General features: G+C 46.4%; 1 protein-coding gene across 3 annotated transcripts in view; it reads right to left on the bottom strand.

The window, feature by feature from the left end:
• Positions 1-21,598, bottom strand: part of znf469 (zinc finger protein 469) — a 259,292-nt gene that overhangs the window by 19,967 nt on the left and 217,727 nt on the right. The window lies entirely within an intron of this gene.

Consider the following 21,598-nt stretch of genomic DNA (forward strand, 5'->3'; position numbering starts at 1 on the left):
AGTAGCCTCAAAGACCTGGGAAAATAGAAGGAAGATGAACGATGATGAGAGGAGACGTGAACTGCAAGTATGGAGAGGAGAGGAACACTATGAGAGTTACAACCTATGTAGAAAAAACCTAAGGACGAGGGTGTATACAGTATTGCTGTGTAAGCTGAGGGGGGAGGACGGGGGTCTGTCTGACTGCTCTCCTCACACCTCTCCCCAGTGCTACTGGCCCAAGGAATGGAATGCTCTGGGAGAACGGTTGGCCCAGGTCCCGTGCAGGGGGGGCACGCCGCCAAAACCTCGGTCAGCGTGCCTGCCTACTCTCCTATATTTTTGGAAACATCCATTATCCAAGCAATTTGCCTTAAAGATCTCTGCGCTTAAGACCTTTGAAAGTCAGACTGGGAGGAGAGATATGTCAGCCAACGTGACGGCGAGAGACTAGGCAGCACTTCGTCCTGCCTGCTTTCACAACATACGAGCGCGTGGATATTCTGCACCCGGTAGCAGACGGTCTGCCCGCAAAGCACACACAGTACAGTGGGATGATGCATTCCATTTGGAGTATGCCCCTTCAATGCACTGTTAAATGCGTTAACGCCGGTGGTCTGGCGGTGGTTTACAAACTTTACACACTTTTTTCAATCGGTAAAAGGAGTTCGCAGGGGATAAGAAAAACAAAGATGCCCGTCTTCCTTCATTTTGGGTGACGTTTCGCCAGAAAATGTAAAGGATGCTGTAGAAGCCGGCGCTTGAGCTTTCCAAATTAAACAGTGAGCAGCACACTGTAGGAGACTTGTTCCCCCTCCCCCACACGCCACCCTTAACTCCACCCCTTAACCAATGTGGTTAGCTACACAGTTGGAAAGATGGAAGACTGCGTGCGTGTGTTTGAGTGCGCATGTGTGTGTGTGTGTGTGTGTGTGTGTGTGTGTGTGTGTGTGTGTGTGTGTGTGTGTGTGTGTGTGTGTGTGTGTGTGTGTGTGTGTGTGTGTGTGTTTGTGTGTGAAGGGCTTCTGGTGTGTAATTCCAGAAGCTCCCCTTAACTCCCCCTCTCTCTCAGACAAGTTTTTTTGTCTAACCACTGGCTTCTGGACTCAGTCTGTTTCCATATTGCTAACCACAGCATTCCACAAACATGATGGAATCTTTGTTTTAGAGTGCAAAGTTATTTTTTCCTCTTTATTTTGACACAATTTCCCTAATTCCTACATGGCTATGGAATATTACTGTGTGTGGCAGGGGAAATTGCGTGATATTCAGTAAAACAGTGGTTGAATGGGTAGAACAGGATATTGGTTCATGGGTAAAATTACCTTACTCCAGCTCTTGGCCAGGGCAACCTTATCCTTAAGGAATAAAGTTCTCATTTTAAGGTTCTCTTCAACCATCGTTCCTTTTTTCCCCTCAACAAATCAATATTTGCTTCTCTTCTTTTGTAGTGGCCATCGAGTATTTGGCGACGGTACAAAATCAGCAAAGTGTTATTAAATGTAAAATAATCTTTGGAGGAAGCAGATGGAAAGAGACAGATTCATTAATGATAGCCCTGTGTAACCTCAACATTAATTACCTTGGAGCAGCAGCTCTGTATGGGTGGGTTTTTTTAAAAGCTTCCTCCCATGACTCGCCAATACTGAGATATTTGGAAGGTAAGGGACACTTAGTCAATGTTTTCTTTGCCACACCTGGAAGAGACTATAACATCATGGCTTCTCAGTAATTAGACATTGGCTAAGGGGAGACCAAGCAAAATCAAGTTGAAGGTCTGTAAACAGTTATGAGTCTGGGTATATACAGTACTGTATTGATGCTCCGCAATGTGTTAACAACAACAGTTAAGAGCCCTTCAGGCATTGCATAGAAATCATTCGCCTTGTTACAGAAGCCCCTTTTGGACAAAACACTGTGCAAGAGTCAACGACTTTGGTCATTATGAAAGACAGATGTGTAGAAAGAATTATACATTTAAAGTGATCAAAATAAGCGATTTAGCCTAAGACCCAGTGCGGAGCTGCGCTGCACGATAGATGTTATGTCATTTTTCACCTGTACCGCTCGTCATTGCATACAACAGATTAAGGTAAGAAACGGCTAATCCGAAATTCGCCTTTAAGCATGAAACATTCAAACCATTCTAATATGTAGCACTAGTGAATAGCAGCGTATCAGAGGAGGAATCTTCCATTTTCATTTGGGACTCCTGCGTGTGTTGCTTCATTTATGCTGCATTCACACAGGCAGATGCAACGATACAGCTTCTACATAAGCCAGCGACATGAAGATACAAAGCTACAAATCAAATGAACTGGCTTCAACTTCAGATACAAAGCGACAAATACTGTATGCTGTGAATCTTTGTATCTTTGCATCTGCCCGTGTGAACGCACCATTCAAAATACATGTTGTCTACCTTGAGGGAATGAACCAGAGGTTGTGTCATGTAACAGAGCCTGAATATGGACCTTCACCATTGAGAAAAGTCCAGAGATAAGACAGGGCCTGCTGAGGCACAGTTATAATGGTGGCCTAAGGGGACGCTGACCTCCAGCCCTCCCTCCCATGAATCATTGCTCTAGAGTCATCCCAGACAAACATGCATGGGCAGGCATGGGTTGTAGATAACCGTGTCCTTCTGACAATAACACCAAGTGTTTTGACAGACGCACCCCTGCCAATCGTGGAAAAAGGTGGCAGCACACTTAAGTGACAGGAGCTTATTTCCACAATTGATTGTTAAATGACACTCCAACATGCCATTGTGCAGCAGTAACACTGAAATATAAAACAAAATAAATGTATATTTACAGGTGTTGTCATGAGGCCAGTGCGTTTAAATAAATGTTAATCTGTCAAGCAGATGCGAAATTCAATACTCCCTTCACCAATCTCTGCAGAAGAGATGAAGCAAACTTGCCAGCATCTCGAATCTGAAGCAGTTTGATAAATAGGCAAAAAACACTGCACCGTCCATAGAAGGCTGAATCAAGTTCAATCTTGCCAAAGGTGACATTCCACTGGATTTATTTCTCACATAACGCACTTGTGCCTAGGAGCACTCAGGGGTTGATACAACATTCGTCACCATCAACGTGCCCTAAATGTCATGTGAAGAAGGAGTTGGGACTCTCTGGCTGTCTATCAGCCTCTGAATTTCCATTCGGGAATATTTATCTTTGAAAACTGCCAAATGGAACAGGTACTGTGTATGTATATATATGTGTGTGTATGTATATATTTATACACATACACATACTGTGTATATATATATATATATATATATATATCGGTGCAATGAGCGGTGCAACTATATATTTATTTATAGTTACTGGGGGTCCCCGGAACATCCAGACCCCCAGGAACGCGCCCAGAACTCGTACTGTAGTGTAGGCTACTCTGAGCCACTTTTTTGCTGTGCTGTACTCTACTGGCCACTTTAGGTTTTGCATCCGTGCTCGGACAGACACATACACATAGGGACACACATAGCTGCGTAATGGAGCGGAGGCACCGCTCAAAAAAGGAAATAGTGAAGTAGCCCACATCACGTATCACAGCGTGATGTGAGCTTGTAGATAGGCTATTTTCACTATTAAATAGGGCTTACGTGGTCAATTCATAATGTCTCTTAGACTCTAAGTTGAGTGGGCAGACACCAAATTTATCTTTTGGGTCTCGAGCTGAAAACATTCAGGAGTGCTCTACACTGAGAGAGAAGGTTTTTTTCCCTTACTGTTTCTTTGTACAGGAACAAGCTCTAACAACCTAAAGAATATACTCATAACCTTTGACCTTAGGCTATGACTTTTGTGTGTGGGGAGCTTGGAGGGGTGCTTCTATCCATTAGACCTCCAGACAGTTGCAGGCGGTCAAGTGCCAACATGCGAGCGTGAAAGGGGTTTTCCGAAGAGCCATGCAGGAAAGGCAGGCTTCAAATAAGTACCACATATCACAGCCAAATGAAACAAGTGAATTCTCATTAAATATAGTGAGCCTCTGTGTCGACACAGCCTGTGGATGTTTTAAAGCACTCACGCATTTGTGAATGCGTCTTTGATGTGAATTTATGTTTGCAATCAGGAGAGTGGGACTGTGTATGAATGTTTGTTTCAGGTTTATGTGAATGTTATACTGTATGTGTGATCATATGGCTGGGTATAAATGTGTGGCTATGTAAATTATAAAGTCAAGTGTGTCTGTTATTCATGCATACTTTCGAGAGTACTGTATCTTAAAATAAGTGGTTGATGGATAGGAATGCAGTGAGTATACCTATATAGTAGTAGTAGAAGTAAAGTGAGTAAAATGTTAGCATACTAACCCCCCACCGGTGGAATGAAAGTGTTTCCAAGAGTTAAAGTGAATATTGTATTGCTAGAAGCACTGGCTGGCTCATACACTGTCAACCAAGCGACGTGCAGACGGATGGGCAGGAAGTTAGACATTTCCTATAGACTTGGCAGCATGTGCTGTGATGAATCCAGAAGGAAACGACTCGAGGATAAATCCACGAGGGTGAGCTGGAGAGAACAGAATACTGAAACACAAACACAGCAAACTTCCCAACTTGCAACTACTGTACCTGCCTCTCTCTCACATTCTTTCTTCCCCGCACTGCATCCGACACATTCACATGCTCGGGTGAACGCACACGCACATGTCACACGCACGCATGCGCGCACACACACACACACACACACACACACACACACACACACACACACACACACACACACACACACACACACACACACACACACACACACACACACACACACACACACACACACACACACACACACACAGAAACCCTAAATACAATCAAAATGTTCAGTTTTTGTATGAGGTCACAGCTAGGAACTGAGCAGACAGGAGGGGATTGGTGCTGGGAGGAAAGAAAACATTTCTGAAAGAGCTGGGATGAACGCTGATGGAATCACATGATTGACAGTCGGGGCCTGATGCCAGGAGCAACAGTCCTAACTCCAGGGATAAGCCTAAGATCATGAGGGGAGGTTATAAAGAGTTGAGGGTTTTAGACGGCATTATGCGATGCCCCCCCGGAGAGCCAGTGTCTTTGAGACGGCACTGTCCGCCTCTCCAACACTAGTGCATATTACAGTCAGAGATGGGTGTTGGGGAAACCAGAGTAGCGAAACAGTCAGTTATCATTTTCCTATTTATTTGCTATACGTCTAGTCCAATAAGCGTCAATGCCAAAACCAGTAGTCCTATGGCAACAGCAAAAAGGGAATTCCGGGCACAGTGTGCACGACTCACTTTCTACCAGTATTTTCCTAATTTGCCCTGCCTGCCTGCTTGCTTGCTTGCCTCCCTTTAAATAGTTCAAGGAAATGTCCAAATGACCTAATTACGACTCAGCCTTTTCTAAGTAGCCTATGTCAAGTATGACGCAGTGTTGCAAAGATGTGTTCCCGAAAGAAGTATTGTGGTGGCATTGAGGAGTGTGTTTCTTTTAGTTCCAGTATTGTCATACTTGGACGGCGCACTAGTCTGTGTTCCTCTTTGTGTGAGTCTCTTGTCCGCTAAGGCAGCTATCCTCCTGAACCGGGCAGAGCTTCAAAGGCACACTGATGCTAAATGCTTCGCCAGAGCCACAGACATGACCAGGTCACTCCATCAATGTCACAACAGTAGAAACTTTAAACTCACTAATACAGTGTGCTTGTCTGTGTCTGCGGGTCCATTTTTACACAGAGAATTAAATGAACATTCCAGATTTTACTGTGTATCTCCTAGCAGTAGAGACTCTCATGTTATTCCTCAATTTACCCTGCCAGCCTGGCCCGGATGGCACGCGTGCAGACATGAGATCCTGCCCTGCCCAAACGCCATTACAAAATAGTTGCTATATTGGGCCCTCTACACTTTGGTCCACCTCGCTAGACTAGCTGCGCCTAAACCAGCGCCTGGAAACAACAACAATGAGTCCTGTTCAAACAAAAGGCTTATTCATACAAACTTAAGCTAATTTGGAGACATTTCACCGGGATTCTAACTATATCTTTTTTATTGTGTTTGTTTATGTTGTACTACGGGAGACGGGGTGGTATGTGCACCGCGCAAAAACCACTTTATGGTAATGGCTTGGAAATAGCCAAGACAATTAAAGCAAAATGAAGGGGAGAGTGATGGACTGTTGGAGTGCTTTGCATTCCTACTCAGTGCTTAAAGTAAAGTGCTTTGCTGATGGGCCACCTTGGTGAGAGACCTTTTATTTTTATTTGCAGCTGCAAAAAAGGCATCTATAAATACCAGGTAGGAGGGGGATGCTGACCTTTGGCAGTCACAAAATATGAAATCAGATATAACAGAGTTCATGCCTTTCACCTTTATGTCACAATTATGTCACCTGGGAATACAAAGGTCAAGATGTGGATATGGTGGGTGGGAAGATGGGAGGAAAAGGGAAGGAAGTCCAGCAGAGAGGAGAGCTTTGGGGCGCTCTGATCGCTGACTGCCAGATCTACCTCAGGGCTACAATGGGATCACAGAGGGGCTTTTCTGCATCAGACAGATACAGTTCTCATGCACCGTGCACGAGAACCTGCTGTGTGCCTGTTTTGATCTTCCTTTCTTTTTTCACTTTAGTAGTCTAGCGACTTCATCGTATTCATCCTTCTTCACTTTTCAATAATGCGAGACTTGGGGGGTAATAATCTTGACAGTCCTCGAGTCACATTGTATTTTGGCAGCGACTTCCACCAGCCCTCTGGTAAACAGCTTTTCAGCAACAAGTCAGTCAGTCAGTCAGTCAGTCAGTCAGTCAGTCAGTCAGTCAGTCTGTCTGTCTGTCTGTCTGTCTGTCTGTCTGTCTGTCTGTCTACAACTGTGAGCTTGCTATTGTCTCTATTATTGATATTATTTTGTCTGGAAGATCTTCTGTAATCAGTACTTTTGAATACTAGTATTTAAAAAAAGGATGTACTTTTGAATACTTAAGTATATATATTTTTTAAAGCAAGCAGAGCAACTTATAGTTGAGTAATATTTGACCAGGAGTAACATTCTGTACTTGGGTTGAGTACTTTTGTCCACCACAGCAGGCCTGCATGGGGTCCAGCTGTGGTTGCAGCAGGAGGACTACCTGATGTGTCGCTGTGCAGCGCAGGGCAGAGGGGTCCGCCGTTGAAAAGGGGCTCTGTGCTGCCTGTGTGGATCGCCTTACACGACCACTTCCTGCTTCCGACCCACTCCTCACAGTCGACCCTGTGTGCCGAGGCCGAAAAAAGCCCTAACAGAGGGGTTCAGTCCAACCTAGGGCCGAGCACAGGACCCTATTCATCCTCCCCTCCGACACCCCCCTCCTCCAAAGCAGCCTCAGGATGGCTTTATTTAAAAATTCACAAATATTCCCCTCTTGGAGGCACCGAGATCAACCGGCCACTCATTCGTTCTTTCCAGCGGAGCCTGAGAGGTGTGCAGTGTCGCAGCGAGGCTGGGAAAGCAAAGGGCGTTGGCGGACTTGGCACTCAACGTTTGGGATGCACTCTGTCTGTCTGTCTGTCTGTGTGTCTGTCTGTGTGTGTGTGTGTCTGTGTGTCTGTGTGTCTGTGTGTCTGTCTGTCTGTCTGTGTGGCTGTGTGTCTGTCTGTCTGTCTGTCTGTCTGTCTGTCTGTCTGTCTGTCTGTGGCATCTGCCGTGTTACATAAGAAGAGAGAGACAGGAGCAGGGGTCGCAGATAAAGAGACAACTCGGAGCTGAGTAAAAGAGTTATAGGGATGCTTCATGGGTAAATGAGTTTTGTAGTTTCCTGTGGAAAAGGCAGCCTCTGTGTGGGAACCCCTACAGTCACAGTTGGATTAGAGCACAGTGGACCAGGGGACAGAGCGTAGAAAAGGGGGCCCTGTCTGAGGTGGGTGGGGGGGGGGGACAGGTGGGGGAGAAGGTGTTGTGAGGTGTGTTGCTATTCCTGGAATGTTCCCCCTGTCCCATCTGGTCCCTGACCACAGTGAGATGACAGGGGGGTGGGGATAGTGGGCTCCCATTGACTGGGGGTATTTGTGCAGAGGTACTGTCCCTGTATGGGGCAAGGGGGCAGGGGTATTTAAGATTCTTGGGGAAATGGCAAAGTGGGCGAATAACCCCTAAGACAAACAAACCCCGGGGCATTAATGATGAGTCTGGCATTGGACTGGATGTTTTTGCTTCTCCCCCAGCTCACTGGCGGGGGAGAAGCCAAAACGACTTAGGCCGCAGTCTGTTTTCACTACTGTCCTTGTCGTTCCTACCTTCGGTCATTGGACACGGCCTTGTTTTTCTACTTTAAACGCATTAAAACAGCACTTGATACGTCCAGTCCTACCAGGGGGATAGGAAAACATTCTGCCTGCCGGCTCCTGGGCTTCCCCCTCGGATGTCGGCCTCAGATGAGGGCGAGAAGAATAACGCTCTGTACGGCCACTGCAAGAGGCCATTCATGCAGCCACAGCTCAGCCACAGAGAGCAGGCGGCGCTCACTGGCCCACGGTCGCTAGAACAGAACCGGTACTGATCCCGTCCCTGCCGTCCCAATGCCGCACAACACCGGTATTGATTTAAGTCCACGCCGGAGAGGACAGTACCAATGAGAGACACACTGAATCCTTGGAATCACAGCCCCGCTGGGGTCGGACTAACTGGGACAACACCGCCTCTGATTCAGCCAGGCCAGCGGGATTCTGCTCATTTGGCTAGGTCAACACCTGTGCTGATCAAGACGCACCGCTCCGCTGTGTGCAGGCAGGACAGTCTGAATCACTCCACTTTGTCAGGAGCAACACTCGCCGCTACTGAATAAACTCTATTAAGCTCCTGCCTAGCGGTGTTCAGAAACCCAACCTGTGTGTTTACAGGACTAATCTCTAACCAATCAACAAACTCAGTCAACCTGAGTTACTGTAAATTCCTTTTCACTTTGTAAATGCCTTTACCACGCTGAACAGGAGGCCTTATTATAGGTTAGTGGCGGACTGGAGGGTGAGGGACCAACCAAGCCCCTGGCAGAGCCCGTGCTGTTCCCCTCAGTCCTGCTCGGGCTCACTGGAGACCAGTGCTGGGGGCCGGGACAGAGATGGCCTCTGTGCGTCAACCATACCCTGCCTCATAACTCCCCAAGCCTGTGTGTGAGGTGTGTGGCTGGGCCAAGCCAAAGAGCGACTCGGAGGGAGAGATGTGTATTTTGGAATACGTTTCTCGACCCAAGGTCTTATAGAAAATGTACTCTTTCAAGAGCACTTAATAGAGTATTTATGTATAAGAAAGATAACACCGTGATTTTTTTTATTCCTGCAATATGTCAACAATTTGAGTGAATCAAATGAATGATCATCATTATTCCAAAGTGCCACTCTAGGGACCCAAATGAGTGTAGAAAAGTGCTTTCGACAAGAAAAGCATAGAGTAGCTGTAGCAACCTCAAGGCAGAAGATTAAGAAAATGTATCATTTCATTCATCAGCCATTTATTTCGGCGAGCGGTGGAGCAGAAAACGGGCATGAAACGAGAGCTATACAGCTACTACTAGTAGGCACTACTAGGCACTAAAGCTAAGTGGCTAACCATAGTGTGTACCTAGGATGATTGGGGGTAGGGACTGCTGGGACGATCATTTACAATTATATCCCTGTCGGCACGGCGCTGAGTCGGCTGAAGTTGACTTCGCAACGTTCGGCACGTCGTCTGGCTCGCTATATCGCGCTCTTCAGTGCCTCACGTGGTTCAAGTCACCTTCAGACGGCACGCCTCCAATGGTGACACCGAGTGCACCTTTTTCAATCTGACTGGTCATCAATCTGACTGGTCATCCAATCGTACTGTGACATACGTACATACACTCTTATACATGCCTCAGTACACCAGCCTAGAAATAAAGTGTGCTTTGTGACCTCCTGTCTTGACAGATAAGCTTTTTGACATGAAGTGCCACGTTTACATTTTCTTGATAGGCAGTGTGCCATATCAACATTACGTTTAGTTATGACACCGCATCAAAATGTAATATTTCCATCTGATTTTGATTATCCATAGGCTATACATAACAACCTTTATGGTTTTTCTTCTTTAGAAATACTTTCTTTCACATCAGGATGTAATGATCATTAGACTGATAGACTCTCAGCATTATAACCCCACCTATGTATCTCCCAGACTCCCTACCCAGTCAGAGTTAGGAGTTTGAATGAACGTAGAATTATGTGCAGGATGTCATTTTTATTATGTGGTGTGAGGGGACTTAATTCAACTGACTAAACCTTTTTGGAATATTTAATGTTAAAAGAAAAAACCTCTCTCACACACTTGTGCCAGTGTGCCAGTGATCACCCTCCCCTGTGCCAATGTTGACACCCGTGCTTAAGGTTGCCTATACCCACAATATGGGGTGGGCCATATCGCTCTCAGTCCTTATTAAGGTTGCCTATACCCACAATATGGGGTGGGCCATATCGCTCTCAGTCCTTATTAAGGTTGCCTATACCCACAATATGGGGTGGGCCATATCGCTCTCAGTCCTTATGAAGCCCAGGTACAGTATGTGGGGGCTCACTGATAAGGACTTGCGTAGTGAAGTGACACCAGGTAGATCCTCTTTATGGTGGAGCAATATATGCAGCTTGGAGTAATCCTTTCCTCCGTCACATGAATCATACATTCCCCTCGCCTTCCTATTTTTACAGCTGCTCAACAAGCAGATCTGCTCAAACGCTTTTCCTGCTCGCTGACTGAGAAAGCCAAGGAACCCAGAGCGTTCAAGACCCAGTTTCTCACAGTTGCTCTGCTTCCTCACACTCTCTGCATAAACAACCACCAATGGTCCCCCCTTGACCTTAAAACACACAAACACACGCACACAGTCACACACACACACACACACACACACACATGCACGCGTGCACACACGCATACTGTAAGAGTGTCTGCCGTCACGCATGACGTCACATGCACACGTTGATGTGAGTTACTGCATTCTCATGCACGCAGTAGAGCATTATCTAAAACTAAGTAATGACTTACAGGTTCTACTTTGATTTGGCTGGCACACACACACACACACACACACACACAGTCACTGGAGTGAACGTAGAAAAGAATGTTACTATATCAGACGTCAACATTAAACAAACAATAAGCACTATGTGGATGATGACCATACAGTATGGGTCACACTGTGAGGCCACACTGTGAGGTCACACTGTGAGGTCACACTGTGAGGCCACACTGTGAGGCCACACTGTGAGGCCACACTGTGAGGTCACACTGTGATGTCACACTGTGAGGCCACACTGTGAGGCCACACTGTGAGGCCACACTGTGAGGCCACACTGTGAGGTCACACTGTGATGTCACACTGTGAGGCCACACTGTGAGGTCACACTGTGAGGCCACACTGTGAGGCCACACTGTGAGGTCACACTGTGAGGTCACACTGTGAGGCCACACTGTGAGGCCACACTGTGAGGCCACACTGTGAGGCCACACTGTGAGGTCACACTGTGATGTCACACTGTGAGGCCACACTGTGAGGCCACACTGTGAGGCCACACTGTGATGTCACACTGTGAGGCCACACTGTGAGGTCACACTGTGAGGTCACACTGTGAGGTCACACTGTGAGGTCACACTTTGAGGCCAGGGACTGCTTGATAAAGTGCACTTCAGGATCAGTGGTAGAAAAGTACTCACTTTTTGTACGGTAATAAGGTATCAATACTGAACTATAGAAACACTCTGTTACAAGTAAAAGTCTGGTGACTGAAGTGGTTAATGTATGTATTCATTGTTCTGTAATAATAATAATCAAAATCGATAAAGTAACTAGTAACTAAAGTTTTCAAATAAATGTACTCAAGTAAAGTACAAATACGTCAACATTGTACTTAAGCAAATGTACTTAATTTCTTTCCTCCACTGTGAGGGATAGACCATACCATCCAGTAAACATTATGTTAAGTTTACTTTATTCTCTGAATCCTTATAACAGTAGTACGGTGAAACCTATTGTTACAACTAGGGGAATGTACCTTAACAACATCCCCGTTGCAATAATTTGGTGATTATAACTGTCTTGTGCACCTTGAAACTAAATAAATGCTACAGTATGTAATGCTATAACTTTCATTATGCTCCACATGCTTTTAACATAATGTATCCTGTGACAGTAAAGGCCACAGTACACAGTAAAAATCGGTGTTAATTTAACCATTTGTAACTTAAATGAACACTGAAGATCTTACTGTCTAACTGATACAGTACAGAGACAACCAACGTCCGTTCTTCCTCAGGTGTAAAGCAGAATAAAACTCTCTCTTCCAGAAAAGAAACAGAGGAATGCAGACTGTAATTTATGTGTCAACCTGTGTATGGTCAGAACGTGCTACCGTTGCACCCCGGAGTAGCTGTAATGAATAAACCATTTGGCTGGGCTGAAGCCCTGTCACACTCCATTAAAGTGCAGAGGCAGAGGGACAAGCTTGCATCTGTGCCCCAAGATCTTGACCATCTTGGCTACGGACGGTGGCACGAAAGCCTTCTTCAAGCAATTGAGCCAGAGCAACAAACAGTCTGTGGCCTCCATCATGCCCTCTTGCCCTCACGTATATTTGTCACGCCGCCATCGCGTGCCCGACCATTTTCGTTGGCGCAGCCTTCATCCCTGGGCCAAGAGGAAAGCCATTAATCTAAGACTACTGGGGCCAACGGTCACCAATGCACATACTGCATACTGCTTCGCTAAAGATGCAGTAGGACCGCCAAAAGGAAAGTAATAATTTTTCAGAGAGGTTCAGTGCTCCTTTCCTTTGTATTAGTGAGAATTTAAAATTATGCTTTGATATTTTCTTCCTCTGTAAACATTCTGTAGACTAATCAATAGCTAATTACTTTTTTAAAGCCTCTCAAACACTAAATAAACATAAACAAGCACATTAGGCAAACAGCTCTCTCCTTTTTTTGGTCATCCGCCCCATCCAAAAATTATAATAATAAAAAATGTTTTCCTCTAAACCCCAAGCAGAAAATATGTCTGCAACAGTTCCAGGAAAAAAAGAATAACAAAATAACAACTTATCATTTGACTATTTTTCCTCCAGGGGTAATGCTCTGTGTACCCTTATATCTCAATATCATGCATGCAGACATAAGCAGCGGAGTGTAATTAAAATGAAATACAAGCTCGTAAACTTTTGAGAGGGATCTGAAACGTTAAAAGGGTCGCCCAACCTCGACGAATGAAAAGCCAAAACCCCCTCGTGGCCTTTTAATGGATCAGTGAAAGCCAACTGGAGAGTTGTTACGGAAAGAATCCAGATCCAAGGACAGATGCTCTTATCTGCTATTATAAATACCTGCCTCTAAATGGCAAGATTGAGGAGCAAAGCTCTCACAAATCAAGACAGTCAGCGAGCTCTACACTGACTGTAAGGATATGTGGACTGCATCGTGTGCGTGCATGTGTCTGCGCCCCACACACACACACACACACACACACACACACACACACACACACACACACACACACACACAAGGTGGAACAGTCTACCCATCACTAACTCTGGTACATGCTTGGGCCCTTAGCAAGGGGAATTTATGAATGGTGTCTGTCTGGTCAGGGTCTCAGTTGGTGCTGTAGCGCTTGGCTTATTCCTCTTCTACTCTGGTTCTTACATAATAACTCCACTGATCAGTGATGCAATCTCTCCGCAGACACCCAGCTGATGTTCCATTGTAATGAATACAGGAAGGGACAGGAACAAAAGTGCAACCCCGGTTTGAGTGGGGAATAAATGACGTTGCGGCAGTTAAAAGGCACCTCTGATCGGACTCGTCATGTGCTGAGTCGGAGCCAGGCCACATATTTGTGCGATTTCGCTCCCAAGTTAAAGGGCCCGCAAGTAATTTATCAGCTATGCTGGGTAATTGCGCTGCTGTAGCCGTGTCCTTGGCAGGCAATCTACTGCACTTTTTGTTGTCTGAGCAAACGTCTGCACAGACATAATTGCTGACAATCTCGGCGTGTGTGCGCAGGAGCGGTGGAGGGAGAACTGAGGTTGTGGTGTAGGGGAGGATGCAAAGACTTTACTAGCCCCTGTTTTAGTTGGAATGTGGAACTCCAACTGGCCGACGGCTTGCATTTCACCAGAGGAGGTGCGCGCCGCACGGCTAGGGCCGATTGGACCCTCTCAGCACCTTCACTTGTTGCAAGATAACAGTGCGACCTCGTGGCCTAAGGGGACTGCAGTCTAGGAGGCTTCTACGCCCCCTGAGCCGCCTGCTGGGTCTGTCTGGGTTTCCAGGGGTGGATCTCGACTACCGTCTTCTATTTTAAGAACTAGTTCCCCGGCTTTGTTAGACGCTTTTCATACAGTAGTAGGGCTTTGGCAAGAAGCGATAAAACCCATTCCCCGAGTCAAAATAAACCCACACCGTCCTGTTCCATTCGTTTTCCTGGAAGCTGGGAGGGGAACAACATACAGTAACAGCAACATAGATGGAGATGACACATGGGACTGTGTGGCTGGTACAGTAGCGGAGCTGTGAGTCTAGCTCAGACACTGAGAGGCAGGGAAGCATTTTAAGAATGGGGTGACTATGTAGCGTGTGTGTATGATTCACCGCTTGTGTGGTGAACCTTTCAGAGACGGGGCCATGCCACCGGGTCTTGTAAAAGCCTGTCTGTTATTCCACATTTCCAAGCACTAGATGCTTTTAACTGCCGCACCAAGACTCACAAAAGCCTAGGGGCCAAATAGGTGTGTAATGGGATTGCGCCGAGCCCAACTGGACACCCGGTTGGGTTTGCACGGAACAGCTGACAGCAAAGGGAGTTTGATCCACCTCCCCCCCTTAACAAACTGTCCCAAGCTTTATGAACTCACTAGCAGTCCCTCTCCGAAGTTCCTCTCTCTCTCATCGGTGTCCCTCGCCCTATGCCGCCTAAGCCTGTGTACCTCATCTCCCACCTTAATCCCGCCCCCTTGACTTGTCTCTTCTCTCCCCTTCTCTTTGCTCTTTCTCCAAAGCGCCATGACTAGCTGCCGTCTCTCTTGAGACAGACAGACTCTTTAACAAGCCGTACCCTAATGGGCAGCAGATTAGGGGGGAGGGAGGGGGGTTATATTTTTAGATCACGTGTGCAGATTTACAAAAAAAAGAACAGCAGAGCGTATTTCCTCATCCTTGTAAAAAGACTCCTCTCTTCCATGACTCCCAGTCTGTAATGGAAATCAGTGCCTCTGTGGGGGTTCTCACGTTACCCCCCCCCACACACACACACACACACACACACACACACACACACACCCCTCCCGTTTTTCATCTGTCTCCACCAGACTCTCATACCCCCCCCCCCCCCCAACCCACATTCATCCTCTCCAACCCTGACATCATCCTATGGACCCAGCTCCATGTGGGAGCTGAGCTTAGCTGTGCTGGGGGGAGGGGGAGGGTAGCTGTCAGAAGACGCACATCTGCAGCAGGAAAACAAGACTAATGCATGATTACATCCTCACCGTGGCTGTCCTTAAACGGCCTCACCCTCGGACACGCACACACGCGCACACACACTCACTCACTCACACACACACACACACACACACACACACACACACACACACACACACACACACACACACACACACAGTCACACACACACACACACACACACACACACACACACACACACACACACACACACACACAGTCACACACACACAGTCACACACACACAGACACACACACACACACACACACACACACACACACACACACACACTCACACACTTCACCACTTCCCATAGGCACCTCATTACACCGGAGCGCACACACACACACAGCCTCACACACAGCCAGTTAGTGTACCAGGCTAATGCTTCTTGGCCCGAGCCTCATCCAGGAGTCTGGGAGGTGACAACAGTGGAGCTTACTTCACTGTTTTCCCAACACCAGGGTCCGACTTTTTCCTGCTTCCTTGGCAACACACACACACACACGCACACACGCACACGCACGCTCACGCGCATGCATGCATACACACACACACACACACACACACACACACACACACACACACACAGTCACACACACACACACACACACACACACACACACACACACACACACACACACACACACACACACACACACACACACACACACACACACACACACACACAGAGCCCTTACATTTACATGGATCACCTCCTCTCTGGCCTACAACGGTAAAGCGAGAGAGGGAGACACGGTCGTATGGGTTTTACTATGCCTCCTCTCACTGACCCATGAGTGCGTCCACAGGCATGATGCAGCTACTGTTACTATCCCCACGTGTCTGTCTGCCCCCCCCTCTCTCTCTCTATTATATATATACACACACACACACACACACACACACACACACACACACACACACACACACACACACACACACACACACACACACGCACACACACACACACACACACACTGTGTGCAGCAACCGCAACCCATTTTCCTCACTCCTAATTTGCAGCAGGGAGCTCCTTAAGGGGGAGAATGATCACGTGGAACGCAGCCTGGCTGACACTAAGCAGGAAATCTTGGATTAAAATTCATCCACAGGCTCCTTCGTCGCCGGCTTAGACCCTCCGGTAGGGAGACAGAGAGAGAGAGAGAGAGAGAGAGAGAGAGAGAGAGAGAGAGAGAGAGAGAGAGAGAGAGAGAGGGAGAGAGAGATAGAGAGAGAGAGACAGAGAGAGAGAGCGGCGGGGGCAGATACTGATCTGCTGAGATCATGTTAAGTAATAAGAAAGTAATATAGAGGATTTCTATCATAAGGTTTATCACTCCCTCCATCACAGTCTCCAAATGTGCTCTTGGAGCAGAAGTTGAAGAATAACAGTCTTCCAGAGGACTCTCTGAGAAAACGCTGGACTTTTAAGCTTCATGATTGACAGCTGTGATTGAAGTTCACTATGGGCCTGTGTGAGCTTGATCAAACACATTTCAAGACCAAGTGGAAATTCTGCCTTTTATCCGTGAACTTTCATGATATACTGACCGTGAACCAAAAACAGAGGAGCGAGGGCGTGCTCGCTTGGCTGTTATGAAAGAAGACAAGAGAACGCGAAACGGAGAGGCAAAATGATAAAGACAGACCGATGGGAGAGAATAAAGTTTAATCACAGAGGAGTCTGGGTTATTAAACCACTTCAAGACTTTTCAGACTTACTTTATAGGCACATTGAGATTTCTCAGTCAGAAAAGCAGCAACACATGAGAAGTTTGAGAACTAATTGTCTATTGCAAATTAAATATATCTATCTGCAGGGATATGTTACTTTATCCAAAACATATGGCAAAATTGAGACAAGCTGCACTCTGGGTAATGTATGTAAATACAACTGCTTTTCCAAAACAGAAGCCCCCCCCCCCACACACACACACACTCACACGCACGCACGCATGCAAACACACACGCAACCCCCTCTTTGAACAGTGGAAAACAAAATGTCAGCAGTAATACTGAATATCTTCCGTAATAGTGGGAATAGCCAAAGCCCAAGTGTGTTATTTAATAATCAGAAAGCGAATAAGTGACTCTGAGAACACGAGGAGCCCTGTGGCAGCTCTGGCCCGGGCCCAGACACTGCTCCGGCTCTGTGGGGAAACCTGATAGTTAGCAAGCCTTTTGGCTCTGGCCTATGGCCGATGGTCCCCTCGCCTCAGTCCTGTCTTTGGCTCTGGCCTATGGCCGATGGTCCCCTCGCCTCAGTCCTGTCTTTGGCTCTGGCCTATGGCGATGGTCCCCTCGCCTCAGTCCTGTCTTTGGCTCTGGCCTATGGCGATGGTCCCCTCGCCTCAGTCCTGTCTTTGGCTCTGGCCTATGGCTGATGGTCCCCTCGCCTCAGTCCTGTCTTTGGCTCTGGCCTATGGCCGATGGTCCCCTCGCCTCAGTCCTGTCTTTGGCTCTGGCCTATGGCCGATGGTCCCCTCGCCTCAGTCCTGTCTTTGGCTCTGGCCTATGGCCGATGGTCCCCTCGCCTCAGTCCTGTCTTTGGCTCTGGCCTATGGCCGATGGTCCCCTCGCCTCAGTCCTGTCTTTGGCTCTGGCCTATGGCCGATGGTCCCCTCGCCTCAGTCCTGTCTTTGGCTCTGGCCTATGGCCGATGGTCCCCTCGCCTCAGTCCTGTCTTTGGCTCTGGCCTATGGCCGATGGTCCCCTCGCCTCAGTCCTGTCTTTGGCTCTGGCCTATGGCCAATGGTCTCCTCGCCTCAGTCCTGTCTTTGGCTCTGGCCTATGGCCAATGGTCCCCTCGCCTCAGTCCTGTCCGCTGGAGCAACGGTTCCCAAACTGTTCAGGTCAAGACCCAAAAGAGAGATTAGACGTGAAGATAGCAGATCTACAAGTTCACAACGTGTCGCTTCGTGCCGTGTTGCGAGCTTGTAGATCGGATCAGATTTGTTTCTTTTAAAATGTATACAATTATTTAAATTTCTTAATTTTTTGAAATGGGGTCGGGACCCACAAATGGGTCCCGACCCACTGTTTGGGAAACGTGTCATGTGACAGAGCCCTAGGAGCTGTTATGAGCGCCCGGCCTCAGGCAGCAGTGGTCAGCGGTTCTTCTCCCTGGAGCATCGCAGACCGAGGGTTTGCATTTATGTCTGCAGCGAGACAGACATTTGAAGAGAGACAGACCGGGAGATAAAATTGTCTGAAAAGAGGGAGAGTGAACAAGATAATATCATTCTCTTTCTGCTGATAGCGAGCGAGGCCAAGATCCCCCACCGCCCTGTGCCCACTCTATGCTCGTGTCTACATTACAACACTACTAATCCCCTTAAGTATGTTTAAGCCTCGCTAATAAAAAATAAAAGTACCATGTAGAGAGCGAGCATTTGAGAGCTGGGTGATGATCTGGCTATTAGGCTTCCTATTGTTGTTAGAAATCTGAAAGCCCAGGGTTTATCTTCTCAGAGCCGTGGCAGGGGAAAGCCTATTTTTTGCTCCAGGGCTATACAGAGTCACTGAGCGTTTATGTTGTTAGCATACCTGGAGCTCTGGCCCCTCTAGAAAGCATTCTCATTCAGCCAGAGAGATATCTGGGAACCAATAGGGCAGAAGCAGTGGTTCAATGGGCCTAGCAGTTTTATTTTGGAATGCCTGCTGCATTCTGTCCATCGGAAGTGCGTTAATGCACAAAAGCCTATAGGCTCTGAGCTACAAAAAAGGTATCATAATGAGACACACACGCACGTACGCACGCAAGTGCACAAACAAACGTACGTACTGTACACAATACTACGCACGCAAGTGCACAAACAAACGTACGTACTGTACACAATACAAGCGCACAAACAGACACGCACACACACACACACACACGTGCTGCAGCATCCACATGCATGCATCTATCTCCATACAGTTACATTCAGGGGTGTAGTGGGGGGGGAGCGCCATCCCCCCCACTTCTCTCACACCTAAATTCTTTTTTTGGGTAAAAATATGTTGTATCTTGGATACAATTAAGCATTGTAAACCCTGTTTCTAAATAGACTATATACATGTATGTACATGTATACTATGCATGTTTTATAATGTGTGTCTGTGCATGTTGCATTATCTATCTAGTATCTACCCATGCATACGTACAACACATACATAGACACAGATACTCACTGTTGAAGGCCTGTTGACAATGAATATAGTCACTCTCATATGCACCGTTGATAGTCTGTCCATATCCATATGTATGTTAATAAAACAGGTTGTCTGTGTCATTTAAATTTTTTGCATTGGTTATTAAAAAATAGCCTACTTAGTACTTTGTGCCACACTGTGAAATATTTTTTTTAACATTTTAACAATACTGAAAGTGTAAGAACAACTGATTAAGAAGGCATTTTAATGTTAATGGGGTTAACTCAATCATCCAGAGACCTAGTGCAGATATCTAGTGTGACTAGCCTGACAACTGTTATTTTAATTTGAACGTGTATTGTGTCTGCCACACTCTTACTGCTGTTACTGCTATGACACCTGAACCAGCCCCAGGGGATCAATAAAGGGTTGTCTTATCTTATCTTTTATTCCATACACATTGACTACTGCTACATGATGACTGTGGGATTTCATCAGAATCCATCCAGAATCAACAACCGTATGATAATGCTGTTGCCATGAGATGATTTAATACTGTGTTAACATGTAGCAGCGCAGCCTTCCCATGGCTAAATAAACACCACTCTGCCCAACGCAGTACCGGTCCACTTGACTGATGCCTGACATTATACACTCCAGATCTGGCCGGAGATCGAAGCTGTCATAGTCATATTTCCTATGGCCATACACACTCAAATCTGGAGTGATATTAAACCGGGGTCCCCCGTGTGAGCGTTTACTGTGGTGCTGCATATATCACGGAAAGCAAGCTTGGGAAGGCGAGTTATTTCCATTTGAATGTCTTACAATTTCTCTTGTGAACCAGAAGTGGTCTGACACAACCACAGGATCGAAATGTCTCAATAAAAGAGCAGGGAGTCCACAGTTGTGTTAGTTACCTAGTATATGGTACCATACAGATTGGTAAAATAAAGCTTCATTCACAAAAAGAGTTGGAGTGCAGATTTAACTTAAAGCTGCTATAAGCAATAATAGAACACTCCCAAAAAATATTTAGTCTCTGTGACACATCTAGAGGCCGCAATCTGCATTCCAATTTTTTCCTAGAAGCTTTGTCATTGGTCGATTGGTCTGCTTCCTGATTGGTTAGTCACTGTGACCGGGTTTTTTTTTCGACCAACGACAAAGCTTCTAGGAACATCTTTGAATGCAGATTGCGGCCCCTAGATGTGTCACAGAGACTACATTATTTTGGGAGCGTTCTACCCATTGCTGGCTGTCTGAATAACAAAAAAAAAAGTTCATTAATATTTTGACATATTATTGCTTATTACAGCTTTAACAGATTTTATGAGTGTACCGTGACTATACTGTACACTGTGTACAGTAGTAGGAACATACTGTATGAAACGCACTGTATGAAACGCACGTGCGCACACGTACACACACACACACACACACACACACACACACACACACACACACACACACACACACACACACACACACACACACACACACACACACACACACACACACACACACACACACACACACACACACACACACACACACACACACACACACACACACAGTAATGTAACCTGCCTGTTCAAGTGAATGTGTGCAATTTGCAGGTACATTATCAGTCATCACATGATCACAGTAGCAGCCTCAGTAGCTAGAGTACTACTTAGCTGCAGATAACATCACTGGCTGTGACATGAGATTAAGATTGGTAGAGATTGGGACACAAGAGTCATGTTTCTTTGAGCTCTCCAATCCTTTAACCTTTGCCATCTGAATCAGGAGTCACATATAGTTCACATAAGAAATCCCACTCTGTTGATATCCTTGGTATGCAGGCTCCTAGACTACTGTATATACGGAATGCATGGGACTTGTTCAAGCTGCCAGGTGTTTTTTTGTGTGTCACAAATTAATTTTAGGCAGTGAAATTCTTCTACTTTTAACTTGCTTGTACACTTGTGAGGCATCGTCATGGTTAATATT

The sequence above is a fragment of the Protomyctophum bolini genome (assembly GCF_963924005.1).
Source record: "Protomyctophum bolini genome assembly, chromosome: 4".
Taxonomy (NCBI): domain Eukaryota; kingdom Metazoa; phylum Chordata; class Actinopteri; order Myctophiformes; family Myctophidae; genus Protomyctophum; species Protomyctophum bolini.